Consider the following 15,187-nt stretch of genomic DNA (forward strand, 5'->3'; position numbering starts at 1 on the left):
ACCTTCATAGGCTATGGTGGTGATAATTTTGGATAACGCTTTTGGGATTATCAAAATTGGAAAATTATTCATAATAGGGATATTGTGTTTAATGAGAAGGTGATGTACAAGGACATAGATGAAGCACAACCCAAGAAGTCAGTTACAGAGAGTGGCACAAAGTATGTTGAGTTGGAAAACTTTGATGTAAGTCGTGGTATAGTGGGAGCCCCACAGTTAGAGGATGATAATAATAGTGACTCAGATAATGATGAGGATATTATACCATTGAGTCCATCTCCACCTCGTGCTCCAAGGAAGACATTTAGGCCACCTGTACCGAGTACGAGATATCCACCCTCCACTTATATGAATTACTTGCTACTTACTAATGGTGGTGAGCCTCAATGCTATGATGAAGCATTGGAAGCGAGTGATACAAACAAGTGGGAGCTTGCTATGCAAGATGAGATGAAGTCCCTCATCTCTAATGGCACTTGGGAGTTAGCCAAACTACCCATGGGCAAGAAAGCTCTACATAACAAATAGGTGTTTAAAGTCAAAGAGGAATATGATAGTTCCAAGAGATACAAAGCAAGGCTAGTAGTCAAGGGTTTTCAGTAGAAAGTAGGTGTTAACTTCACAGAGATATTCTCCCCAGTTATGAAACTGAATACTATTCAGTCAATATTGAGTATTGTTGCAGCAGAAGATTTACATCTTGAGTAGTTGGATGTTAAAACTGCCTTCCTCCATGGTAACCTAGTTTAAGAAATTTACATGCAACAACCGAAAGGTTTCATCAAGAAAGGTAAAAAGAATATGGTATGCAGGCTCAGAAAGAGCATGTATGGTTTGGAACAAGCCCCTAGGCAGTGGTATAGGAACTTTGATAACTTCATAAAAGGAAATGGCTACTATAAGTGCAACGGTGATTAATGTTGCTACTTTAAGAAGTTCGACTCTAGCTACATCATCTTATTACTATATGTTGATGATATGTTAGTAGCGAGTTTTGATGTGTCAGAAATTAGGAGATTGAAAGAGAAGTTGGCAAGTGAGTTCTCTATGAAGGATTTGGGTGCAACGACACAGATTCTAGGGATGAGGATCAGAAGAGATAGCCAAAAGGTATTATAAAGTTGTCTCAGGCTGAGTATATTGAAAAGGTGTTCTAGAGTTCAACATAGGTGGTGTGAAACCAGTATACACACTTTTGGCAGTCAAATTCAAGTTGTCCAAGGAACACTCTCCCAAGATTGTTGAGGAAAGAAACTTCATGGCTAAGGTACCATGTGCCTATGCCATTGGAAGTCTTATGTATGTCATGGTTTGCACACGCCCAAATATAGCCCAAGCAGTGGGAGTTGTTAGTAGATTTATGTCTAATAATCCTGACAAACAACATTGGGAAGTCGTGAAGTGGATATTAAGATATCTTAGAGGTACTACTGAGAAATGTCTATGTTATGGAAGAGGTGTTGTGAACTTGCAAGGGTATGTGGATGTCGATTTTGCAGGCGAGGTAGATCGCAGATGAAACACTACTTGTTATGTCTTTATAGTAGGTGCTATTGCGGTGAGTTGGATTTCTCAGTTACAAAAGATTGTTGTTTTGTCTAACATAGAAGCAGAGTACATGGTCGTTACAGAGGCAGACAAGGAGATGATTTGATTACAAGGATTGATGGAAGAGCTTGGGATGAAGCAAGAGAGGAGTGTGTTACATAGTGATAGTCATAGTACTATACATCTTGCTAATAAGAATTCTGCTTTTCATTCTCGGACCAAGCACATTGGTCTCCGGTATCATTTTATCTGATCTTTGTTAGAGGATGAGGTTTTGGCACTTGAGAAGATCCAAGGGAGTAAGAATCCGATGGATATGTTGATCAAGACCGTGCCTACTAAGAAGTTGAAGTTGTGTTCAACTTCGGTGGGTCTTCTTGCTTGAAGACCATGTTGGATGAGCCGAGTGTTTCATTAGTAAATTGGATTTGGATAAAGTTGTTACAATTGAGATGTGATGTGCTTGTAGAATCTCTACAGGTTCCAAGTGGGAGATTGTTGGGTTTGTGGAATCGTCGAGCTTTGCTCTAGTGATGGCAGCGAGGAACTAACATTGTGAAACATGGTTGGCTAAATTAAGTCAATTTTTTCACTTTTGGACGGCCCATCAGCACTGTCCCATCTTCGTGTAACATTTTCTTTCCTGCATCGAAGTTAGCCTGATCTGACCAACTTTAAAAAGTTTGGACGACCTAAGAGAACCAACCGAGATCCATGCACATTTCTTCCTTCCTGTTTCGAAGTCGGCCTGATATGACCAACCTTAAGAAGTTTGGATGGCCCATGTGAACCAATCGAAATTCGTCTTGATGAAATATTCTGAAATTTTGATAGTTTGTTGAAATTTCAATAAGCAAATCTATTTTCCCATGAAATTTTCTCCCCACCTATATAAAGAAACTTATGGTTAGGATTGAGATAACTTTTGAGAGATTCATTTTCAAGAGAAAAATATGAGTTATATTGAGCTAGGGTTTGAGTGGGGTTGTTTGTTATTGGTTCTAGTAACTCTTGTAAACTCTCTAATCTTTATTATAAAGGAAACTCAGCTCTTGTGTAGACGTAGGTAACATTTACCGAACCACTTTAAATATTATGTCTCTTTGCATTTACTTTCATATTTATTGCTTGCTATGAATTATTTGTGGATTAAGTTGTAGTTTTTATATTGCTCTATTGAGTTTGTTAGTTGTGATAACTACCAAAGTCTTGAGTGGGTGATTTTCTTGGTGTGACCTCCAAAAGAAGTCATTTGGAATAGAGAGTAATTAGGTTGAGGTGTGCCTTCCTAGTGAAATCTCTTAATATGTAGTTCTGTAATTGCTTCGGCCAATGCAAACACGAGAAATAGGAAAGATATGAGCGCTATAGCCATAGTTGTTTGTTTAAGAATACATAGTTATTGTGGATGAGTTCTTAAAAAGAGGCAGTAGAGCATGGAAATTGGAATGCGTCAACTAAATTCTGTCATTGGCCTTATGTGAAAGGTATATATGTATATATTATATAGTTTAATATGACCCACGAAAGTTCGGGAAATAATTTGGAACAACATTCTCGCTTTTAGCCTTACAACATCAGTTCAAATATAATGCTTGCAATTGCATTTTAAAATTGCCGTGGTATGCATCATATAACTGATATGGCGCACTGTGAGACATGGGAATGTGTTTTTAGTAGGATGGTTGTTGATTCAAGGTATTTGTGGATCTCTTGACTTGTGTTAATCACAATTGCAACACGAAAGATGCATGCTAAATTAATCTATGGGTGGGAGCTGAACGGGATTACGATGTTGGCACTGACTTGCATTCTTTTAACTAAGTCAGCCTTAGGATTTTATTTAATTTTGTTAGCACGTCTTACTCCATTGTCCATTGGTAGTAATCTATATATCTGATCATCATTCATACGAAAGACAACCACTGAGAATGAGTCTCTCACTATCTCCCCCTCATGGCTTCATCTTTTTTTTTTGATAAATAATCGAACATATATATATATATATATATATATATGATCATCATTCATACGAAAGACAACCACTGAGAATGAGTCTTGTTTTGGCAGTAAACTGCTTCAACACAACGAGAGCAATGGTAAAGAACATACTAAGAAATAGAGGAATTTGATGTTGAGGGAAATGAAACTGAACCAAATAATGGCTGCCTACGTACCCAAGATCTATTATCTAGGGATCAAGTTTCCACGTAGTTCCTTATGAAAAATAGTTTGGTATTTATAGAGGTAGAGTAGAGAGTCCTTGTAGCTCAAGTAATCTTGTATCTTGAGTAATTATGATAGACTATAACTCTCATATGATAATTATCTCTTTGATAAGAAATGAATCTGGACATAAATCAATGTACATTAGTGGCAAGTCATGTGGCTAAGGTTCAGCCTTAGACACATGAGTTAATGGGCATGTACATTGATCCATGATATTTCAAATTGGGCTTTAGCCCTGTTGATTAAATGAATAAAATAGAGACCCCTACTAATGGACGTTTGCCATATAAGTGGGGGTCGAAACACCGCCCTTTTGTCATGCGAACAAAGTTCACATGGCAAAGAAGAGAAGAAAAATCAAGGAAAACTTAAAATAATAAAAGAGTAAGTGGAGTGTATAACAAAGTGTCATGTGAACGTAAACGATAAGAAAATGGACAATCGGAAAAAATTCGTGAATTAGCGGAAATGAAAAAATGTCAAATTAACGTATACGGGACGCAATAACGTAGTTAAATAAAAAATGGCCGAAAATGCACAGATAAAATAAAAGATGCACATAAATAAAAGCTCAAAAGAAATTGAGTGCCGAACACTGTACCAAACGCATTACATAACAATGCGAAAGTGATGTCGATGACGCGTGCCAGCGGAATAGCGATACGAGGATTAGACCGTTGAAAACTGTTGAAAAAAATCGCGAATTATTGTGAACGAAATAATTGGAATTCGAAAAATGTTCAAGAGTCAAAAATTTGTTCCGAAATAACTAGAAGATGTGCACGTGAATATACCACAGAAAACTAGGACTCTAAAATTAAATCCGGATTGGATAATGCTTATCATCAAGTCTCGCACCTTAAGTCGGTTTGGCTAATAGAATTATACATGGACTGAAATACTGGACCAGCGCAAGATCAGGAAAAGAGAAAAAATATAAATAGAAGGAATGTGAGAAAAACCTTAACCAAAACCAGTAAACACCACCGTTTTACTAGTACACCATTGTGACAAGGATCATCGAGTTTCCGTACGGTGTCGCCGCTGGTTTCGAAGACGAAAAAAGGTTAGTACTGTGTTTGATTATTATACGGTCCTCTGGTTTCAGGCAACTCTTCTTCTCATCTTCTTCATCCCATCTTAACTATCACACCAGTAAAACTGATCGGAAAGATCACGAAATAAATTGCTTATCCACAAAGCTCACCCTGTTACTTGGACGCCTTCAAAATATCTTGTTGCATCTTGCCTGATACAACAAGATTTGAGAGCATCACTGTTATTCCAACAACTGTTGAGGCCATCTCACAATTGCGTTAAGGTGCGAGCAGGATTCCAATATGTAGCACTGATGAAATTTAAAACCAGTCCACCAACTCGAGATTTAAACAGCTTGCTTGGGCTTGAGTTGAACTCATCAAGAAGGGACATGGCTACGGAATACTCACCTTTTAGCGCATCTTGGATTCCGATGATATTGCGGTAAGTAACCTTTGCGCGTTATGTCTTTGTTTTGTTTTTTTTTTTTTGCATGGCCGTTGAACTGTTAAACTCTTTCCTCAGGAATTCCTCTGCATGGTACCGGATCATGTGGAGATGACATAAAAGTGTTGGTGTATGGAGCGAATTCTTACATGAGCTGATGAGAAGAAAAGTGGTGAAGGCGATATTGATGGCGCCACTATGTAAAACTGGTTCCAACCAAACATGATACGGTGCAGCACCAACAAAGAAAGGGCACCGTTCCTACTTTTTTTAATTTGGCCCGGGCATGCGGAACTAAAAGGAACAAACATGATACGGTGCAGCGCCAATAAAGGAAGGGCACCGTACCTGTGTTGCACCGATTTGGCCCAGTGAACCCGGTTTTTGAGCTTTCTGACCCGATTTTTTTTAACAGGTAGAAACGACCGTATTACACCGATGAAAGATAATCGAGAAGAAAAAAACTTGACGACGATCGTAGACTTGGTGAGGTGGAAAGAAGGTGCCAGATATAACTAACACACGACGCCGTGGCAATGGTCACTTAAAGAACTACGGAAAATATTAGCACTCGAGAGATTAGAGATGGACGAAGTGTATGAATTTGAAACGAAAGTCGAAGAAGATGAAGTAGTAATGGCGTACTCACAATTAAATTGCAGGAGTGCAATTCCGTTGAGTAAAGAAATTGCGCAATTATTGGAGTGGTGGCAAATAGCACTGGGACAATTGCCAATATCATTCTGGTTAATCTTTACGAGAGCGCACCGTTTACAAAATGAATTTAACAGAAGGTTTGGGGCTCAAGAAATCTTCGCGTTGATACGACCGAAAGCCATTCTGACGAAAGGGTACATAAAATTTGAAGTTGAATTCAAGGATTCAAACCGAAGTTTTAAAGGGTTCCCAAAAGTATATACTGGATGGGATAGATTTCTGTACCGCTTGCGAGGGAAGTGGAATCCGACAGAGTTTAAAGTGCCGAACAAATTTCGAGGTAAGCCAAAACATAAGTATTGAAAATTGTACTACGAGTAAACTGTTGACTAACACGAGTTATCTTTGTGTCTAATAGAAAACGCGAGTACACTCCCAGACATTGAATTGGACAAGGAAGTGGAGAACAACCTTCGTTTCTTCTTTCATGAATGTTCTGACGAAAGTTTGGTAGATCTGAGCTACTTTGATGATATTGTTGATTTCCGACACTATGGGGTATCGAACAACGACCCGATAGGTCCATGGAGACACATAGTGAAATGGCAAAGAAGAATAAGAGTCTCAGGAATGCAATATTTGGCAGCGATAGTGATAGTGAAAAAGAAGATGGAACGGAATTAACACAGCGAGAATTAGTGCTGAGCTTGCCAACCACAAAAAATGAATTGTACAAAAGAAGATGTTCCACAAGAAAACGGGCGAACGGAGACCAAGAGAGACAACCAACGTTACAATGTATGATGCATCGAGGGACGAGACTACAATGCACAAAACACCCTAGACGAAATATAATACATTCTCAACATAAAGAGGAAAAGGTATGCACTGTAGAAAACATAGATATGTAAAAGTGTGGTGAGATGTAATATCTCGCTCTGGTTTGGTATATACAGGAAAAGAATGGCTGGGAAAAGAACAAAACAGTGATACCTACAAAAGATAGTGCAGCGAAGAATACAAAGTCGGTGAAAGAAAACAAACGGCAAAGCAAAATGCAGGAGCAAAGAATCCAACAACCACTGACAAGTACTGTCAGGGGTAATACTACTCATGGAGGAAAACCACGAGAATCTGTTAACAGTAAGTTGACCGTTGATTTTTACTATTGCGTTAGGACGGTAAAGAAATTTGTGTCCAACACTAAACCGATGAAAATGGTAGATGAAGCAGAGATGTTCAAGTTTGGAAGACGAAGTGAAGGGATCGCCCGGGACCACACCAATGGAAAGGCTCGAAAAATATAAAAAATGTGACCAGAATACGGAGAACATCGGAGAATATGACAGAGCAGTGTCAATGATTTTCGGTAGTATAAACCAGGTATGATAGTCATTTTTTATCAGTTATTGCAAACTTGTGTTTAAGTCTGAAAGATTGATGAAATCAGATATTTTTCGCCGCAGGTTAAAACGGCGGTAGTACGGGCCAAAGAAATTCATGAAAAAGTCGCGAAGAAAAATATCGTTCCGAATGAAGTCAATGCCTTAGAAGAAATAGAAAAAGTGAAGATACTCAACCAAAAATTGGAAGAGGCAAACAAAGCGTTAAGCGGAACCAACAGAGAGTTAGAAGACGAAAACAAAAACTTAACCGAAATGGACGGAAGAAGCGAGAAAGAGATCGTCTGAAGAATTTGGGAAAGCCTGTGAGATAATGGAGGAACACAAACACTTAAAAGCAGATGTGATAGAATTGAAGTCACTCGTGGCGACCAAAGATCAGGAACTTAAACGTGCGCAAAAAGAGGTAGAAAAAAACAAAATAATGACTTTAAACTAGCGGCTCGGCCAAGACCACGCAAATGGCACAATCGCGGAATCATCCGTAAGACAATTGACAGAGACTTTAATAGAAACGGGAGATGAACTAGAACGTGAGAAGATGAATTACAAAGATTTGTACGAGTTGTATATGCGAAAAGTTGGGAAGGAACCATTGGATTTTCCCAAACCAATGATCATGTGATTGCGAGTATGTAATACCATAGAGCTAAAAATTCTTTTTATGAAAATAAAAATAAAGTATGTGTTGGCTATTGAATATCATTGTGATGTCAGATAACATACCTGCATAAAACTTAGTGTTGTTGATTTATGAATGTGAAAGAACGAGACGCCCCCATGTAGAGAGAAAAACTTCCCAATATAGAACCATTGGAGAAAGTTATTGAAAGGCAAAGGGGACATGATCGTCCTCAATGAACCTAGCTATTCGGGTGTCAAAATATTTGTACCAAACGTGAAGCAAGGCCTGACAACTGTTGGAGTGTCCGCAGTGCAAAGTCGTCACCGTGCTGGGGACCAAACTAAAACACAACGCCATTGCCTTAGTAGTGGAATTAGCACGGATACTGTATTGTGGGAGTATTGCAATAATTGTTCCGAGCAAGAATAACCATCTTATTGACTCGGATTTCCGTCAAGTAGGCATGAATGCGACTTACTTGGACCGAAAAAGGCCTAATATGAATGACCTCCCTAGAATGAACGTTAATGAATGAGTAATGTAAAATGACAACCAAACTAAGAGAATGGAAGTTGAATGCCTTTATTGATGGATAAAATAGAACGAACTACATAGACGGATAGATTTGTTATTGATGGAGTAATGTAAAAATGCAAAACATTTCCTAACGGTAAAATTTGCGAAGGTGGTAAGCATTCCATGACTTCTCTATCATTCTTCCAGAAATAGTACGGAGGAAATATGACCCCTTAGATGCTGGACGATCTATGATGTAGGGTCCTTGCCAATTTTCTCCAAACTTTCCTGATTCTATAAGCTTTGGGTTTCTATAGAGAACCCAGTCTTCAGGAGCAAAAGACTTAGGACGGATCTTCTTGTCGTAGTTTCGTTTCATGTCAGCTTGATACTTAATAATTTGTTGTAGTCTTTCAGAGCGAACCTCATCAATAAGAGCTTTTGACTGAGCCAAAGTAGTGTCATTGGAACCTGTTTCAACAGCAACTGACCGAGATGTACTGGAAATCAGTTATGTAGGTAAGACTGCTTCAGCACCATATGCAAGGTTAAAAGGTGATAATGCAGTTGAATATTTTGGCGTTGTCCTATAAGCCCACAAGACAGCTGGTAACTCCTTGACCCAATTTCCTTTGCCACCAGTCAAACGCCTCTTTAGGTTGGCCAAAATCACCTTATTGGTGGCTTCGGCCTGCCCATTGGCTTGGGGATGATAAGGTACGGAGAAGTTATGTCGTATCTTCAAATTAGCACAGAACTGACGAATTTCTTCAGCATCAAATTGCTTACCATTATCTGATACAAGTGCCGTAAGGATGCCATAACGACAAACAATATTTCTCCATAAAAATATTTTGATGTTGGAAGCATGGATTTGGACCAAAGGCTTTGCTTCTACCCATTTGGTAAAATAATCGGTTACCACAAGAAGGAATCATATACTACCTAGAGCTTTAGGTAAAGGGCCAATAATGTCTAAGCCCCATTTGGCTAATGGCCATGGGCTAAGCATGGGATGTAACTCAGTAACAGGGAGTTTACTCATATTGTCGTGCTTTTGGCATGGCTCACACCTCTCAGATAGGTGTTTTGCATCCTTTTGCATTTCTAGCCACCAATAGCCCTGTGTCATAGCCTTATGAGCTAAACTTCGTCCATTGGAGTGGCTTCCGCATAAGCTGGAGTGAATCTCTTCCAAAACTTGAAGTCCTTCCTATTTTGAGAGGCATCACAACATAGGGTTTAAGTCTGAGCCTTTGCGATATAATTTCAAACTTCCGTCAGTAACAGATATCACCAAAAACTTCCATGCATCGCGTTTGATTCTTTCAAATGAGTTTTGGTTACGGCGGGCGAAGAAACTTGCAAGTAGTGGATATAAGGAAGACGCCAATCTTGCTCATCGGGGATCATCACTGGCTCTGATAATATCATATCGGGAACTTCAGGACTATCATCTGCTTCATGTACCAACTCATTATTTGTTTCGGGAGCGAATTCAGGAGGAACAAATGGATCTATAGATTCTAATGGAAAATCCAACGTATGGTCATGTTGTGAATTTTCCATCTCCCTTTTCTGCTTCCGAGTCATGATTGGTGCGATTATACGTGGGTCGTATATCGCTGTTGCGTACAAGCAAAACAAGTAATTGCTTTCATGTACATACAAGTCAATGCTTGGCTCTTTCTGGAACTCTACAGTGATGTGTCTTAACTCTTAAACTAACGGCGGGAGAGATAAGCCAATGAATCAACATGGCGTATGTCATTTCGGTCTTTGAGTGATAGAGATGCTATCAAATTGTTGAGCAAGGCTATGTATCAAACCAAGATAAGCCGCCATCACGGTCATCTCTTGCTTCAAAAGACCATAAAATTGATTGGCCACAAAGGCGAGAATCGATGTATAACTGGAGCTTTTCGCCCTTAGTTTCAAAGTCGTTCTCAAGGCACAAACGGCAGCCTTATACTTTCGGCCGTTATTTGAAGCGAAAGCAAGTCGCACCGATTTCTCAATCTTCTCTCCGCCCGGGTTTAACAAAAGCGATCCAATTCGGACCAGTTTATTATGGGAGGCATCTGAGTAAACAATCCATAGGTCAATGGGATTAAGAATTGCGTTTGCAAGTTGGTCTTCGTCGCCCCCAATTACTGGTGGCAGAATGTCTTCCATAGATTCTTCCTGGCACAAGAAATCGTCAATAGGAGAATCATCAATCGGAAAATCGACTATCAAAGAAGCTAGAGCATGTCCTTTTTCAGCAGTACGACTTTCAAAGACAATGCTATATGCACTAAGATAACTTTCCCATTCGGCTAATCTGCTTGATTCTTGTGCATTACGAAAGATCTTGTGTAAGGGATACTTAGTATAAACTCTGACCAACCTCCCCTGGAAGTATGGTTTTAACCGACGAGCGGCATAAACCAATGCAAGTGCAATTTTTCCATCTTTAAATAACGAGACTCAGCTCCGATTAACGTCTTACTGATAAAAAAGACGGGTTTACCATCATCGACAAAAAGAACAGCACTAACAGCTTGAGTTGTAGCTGCTAGGTATATGCCAATAGGTTGACTCGTCGAAGGACTTGTCAATATAGGAGGACTGACCAAGTATCTCTTCAGTTGTTGCAATGCCATCTCACAATCAATATTCCAAGTTGTCGCCCCCTTTAAAGTCTGGAAGAAGGGATGACAAGGATCGGAATATTTAGAAATAAATCTATGAAGAGCAGCAAGCCGACCAGTAAGCCGTTGAATTTCCTTCTTATTTTTGGTGATGACATATCAATAGCGCGCGTATCGATCGGGGATTAGCCTCAATACCTCTACGAGTCATGAGGTATCCCAGAATTTTTCGGAAGAGGCCAAAAGAACATTTGGCAAGATTGAGTCTCATGTTATACTTGTTAAGCCTATCAAAACAAGTTGAAGATCGGAAAGATGATCACCCGGTAAAGCGATTTAACGACTATATCATCGATATAAGCCTCCATTATTATCCCCAGCCAGATCGGAAAAAATTTGTATTGACAAGCTTTTGGTAGGTTGCACCGGCATTTTTCGGACCAAAAGGCATAACGATTAGCGAAAATGCCTTAGTCGGTATTGAAGGCGGTGAACTCTTGGTCATCCACATTCAAAGAAATCTGGTAGTATCCTGAAGAAGCATCCATGAAAGATAGGCGTTGGAATCCCGAAGTGGCATCCACTAGTTCGGAAATTCGTGGCAATGGATACGGATGAATCGGACAAGCTTCGTTAAGGTTTGTAAAGTCAATAGAAATTCTGATTTGTCTGTTCTTTTTTGGCATTGCGACGACATTAGCAAGCCATTTTGGGTAAGTAACTCGTCGGATAAAGTTACCCGCAAGTAGCTTATCAATCTCCTTTTTCACTTTGAGCTTCCGATCAGGTGCCATTCTTCTTGGTTTTTGGCGAACTGGCCTGAAACTTGGATCAATGTCAAGTTTATGACAGGCAACAGAAAGGTCTATTCTCGGTATTTCCTCAATTTTCCAAGCGAAGATACACTTATTTATTTGTAAAAGGAAACCAACTCTTTTGTTCTACGCTTCGAAAAGTTCACCGAAATAAAAGTGGTTTCTTCTGGCGAATCTCCTACTTGCACTTCCAAAAGTCGATCCACTTTGTAGAGGCCCCTTGCACATGAGCCTCAATATTATAGATGGAAGGCACGCAACAAGTAACTTGTGGCTTGGGCGGGGCACTTGCAAGGATCGTATTACCTCGAACTTCAGATTTTTTATAGTCATCCATTGCTTTGTCATGACAGGCATGGGCAGATACCTGGTCACTACGAACCTTACAAATATGCCCAAAGAATGGGAACTTGACACACTGATGAAATGTGGAGACTACAGCCCCCATGGAATGTATCCAATCTCTGCCCAAAATTGCGTTACAGTGGGAACGACAGTCCATCATTAAGAAATCGAGCTCAACTTCTTTGTTCATTAATTTGATTGGTAAGGTAATTCTTCCAACCGCTGAAGATGTTGTCCCATCAAAACCAATGATAGGATTGTCTTCGGCGATGATCATACCCTCGCGAAGTTGCATCTGAGAATAACATCCACTAAAAATGACGCAGGAGGTGGCCCCTGTGTCGATCATTACTCGTTGAACATGAGAAGCACCTATAGACACAGAAATTATAACTGCGTCATAGTGAGGGTGATATACACCAAGGAGATCATCATCAGTGAATCGGAAGGGCTCTTCTTCAGAAGTTTCGGTCTAGATTCCTTTGACAAAATCGACTTTGTTGATACGGTTAAACTCACCAACATAACTAACTTTCAAACGCTTTCGATTCTTACTCTGACTTTTGGAAAGAGACTCAACATGAGAATGGGAAACATTAATGACATGCTCATAAGTTGCAGCAACTGCCTGTTGAGAGTATTTAGTAAGATATTCATTTAAAAGTCCTTTCTCCACTAATTTCTAAATCCGACCCCGGAGAGAGCGACAAAGTTCTGTCTCATGGCCATAATCATTATGGAATTTACACCGCAAGGCTTTGTCCCTTGTCCTTTTGGTATCTTCTGAAAGTGGATAAGGTGGGGAAAGAAGATTCCCACTTTTCAACTTTTCATATATAACAGAGTACTTGGCATTGAGCGGGGTCAGTTTTAGCTCAGGTAGAGTCTTTCCATCACGATTGAAACTAACTTGCTTCTGATTGTCATTCTTTCCATCGTTATCTTTGTTGATCCGATCGCCTTGCCCGGCTTAGAATTCTTGTTGTCAGAAAAATCTTTACTCCGAATATCTTTGTCTCTTGCTGCTTTCGCCGATAGGTTCTCCTCGATATGGATGTGTTGTTCAGCCCTAACATACAGATCGTACCGAGTTTTAGGAACATCTTTAATTAGAGAGTGGTAAAGATCCCTTATAATGAAGTTCGAACTTCTGTCTCTTTCATAATATAATGCTTCTTTAAAGGCGAAAAGAAGCATCCCATCAGAAACTTCTGGAACATCTGTTGCTGCCTTTCGGAACCTAGTAACAAAAGTATGTAACTTTTTGTCACGTTGTTGCTTGATGTTCAAAAGTGAGTCGATATCCTTTGGCGTCTTGCAATTGTGGCAGAAACGATTAACAAACTGATTTCCTAGTTCATTGAATTGGTGAATTGATCTTGAAGGCAATTCACTAAACCAGCGTAATGCTTATCCCTTTAGAGTTGATGGAAAGAGCTTACATATGAGCGGGTCATCTCCACCCCATAATACCAACTTATTTTTGAACGATAGAACATGCAAGCCAGGATCTCCTTCCGACTCATCATAAAGTTCAAAATCGGGTTGTTTGAAGTCGGGATGGTGGTAAGCTTCTTGAATGTCGATCGAAAACTTATCAAGTATGCCATCATTGACTGTCAAGTTTTTCATTCTTACATCCCTTGACTCTCTATCGTTAAGTTCTTTTGCAATAAACTCTTTCAAATTGTTGTTACGTTAGAGTTAAAGTATTGGCTCGAATAATTTGGGCGCCCGGTCGTGCCCATGTGGAGAAGGATACCTTCCATTATCTCTTATTGGAGTTAGAGATCTTTGGCGGTACCCACGATCGAGCTCCGACCGGTGATTGTCTTTGTCTATCCACTCAGAACCAACTTGTCTAGGCGGTAGTCACCCTTGGCGGGTGGTGGAGTAATTATACCACTTCTCCATGTTTTGTTGCTCTTATGCGGGATGCCCGCCTTCCGGTCATGTCGGACATATCTCGGACGGCGATCTTCCCCGAAATTGCTTCTCGAGGTAAATCTTCCCTTTGAGATCGGACATGTCTAGGGTAGTAGTTATCCCCGCCAATCCGATTCTCCCCATAAATGGGGTAATAGGGTCATTACTCTTAGAGTGTGCACTGGTTGATTGTGTTTGAGAAATAACACGTTGCTGAGGACGATGAAGTGGTTCTTCAAGACGGTCCCATACACTGGAATGGCCTGCGTCCCTTCGTGGTCGCCTTGATGTTGTTGAATTTGCAGTATCGTCTACCGGCCTTTGCCTCTTTGCCAGCTTCCTTCTCAAGTTCCTATTTAAATTTTTGACTCGTCGTAACTCACGTTCAACCGTATTAGGGGTGGATTGGCTGTTACTATCACCTTTTCCGTTAGTTGGTGTAAGAGTAATGTCCACGTCCATATCCATGTCAACTGAAGGATTGACATGGATAGACGGCGGACCGCATGGAGGATTACTGACTTGTCGGTTTTCTTGTTGCAAGACTGTTAGGGTTGGTGCCGGCGGTTGTTGCGCCTTTTCGCGCGGTGGCGATGGCGGTTCTTACTTTCTGATTGGATGTTCGAATTGATCCTACCACTAGGAGCAACTTGATTGTTCAACGGTTCTTGCATTGGCGATTTGAATTTGAGGGTTCGCGAGTATTATTAGCGGGAGGAGGAATATGTCAACTATTTGGTCTGCTTCTTGTGCTTACCATCTTGATTGTTTCACGTGATAATGAATTCTAAATTCCCCACAGACAACGCCAATTATGTTTCGGCAGTAAACTACTTCAACATAACGAGAGCAATGGTAAAGAACACACTAAGAAACAGAGGAATTTGATGTTGGGGGAAATGAAACTGAACCAAATAATGGCTGCCTACGTACCCAAGATCTATTATCTAGGGATCAAGTTTCCACGTAGTTTCTTATGAAAAATAGTTTGGTATTTATAGAGGT

Source organism: Coptis chinensis, chromosome 3 (assembly GCF_015680905.1).
Source record: "Coptis chinensis isolate HL-2020 chromosome 3, ASM1568090v1, whole genome shotgun sequence".
Classification (NCBI taxonomy): Eukaryota; Viridiplantae; Streptophyta; class Magnoliopsida; order Ranunculales; family Ranunculaceae; genus Coptis; species Coptis chinensis.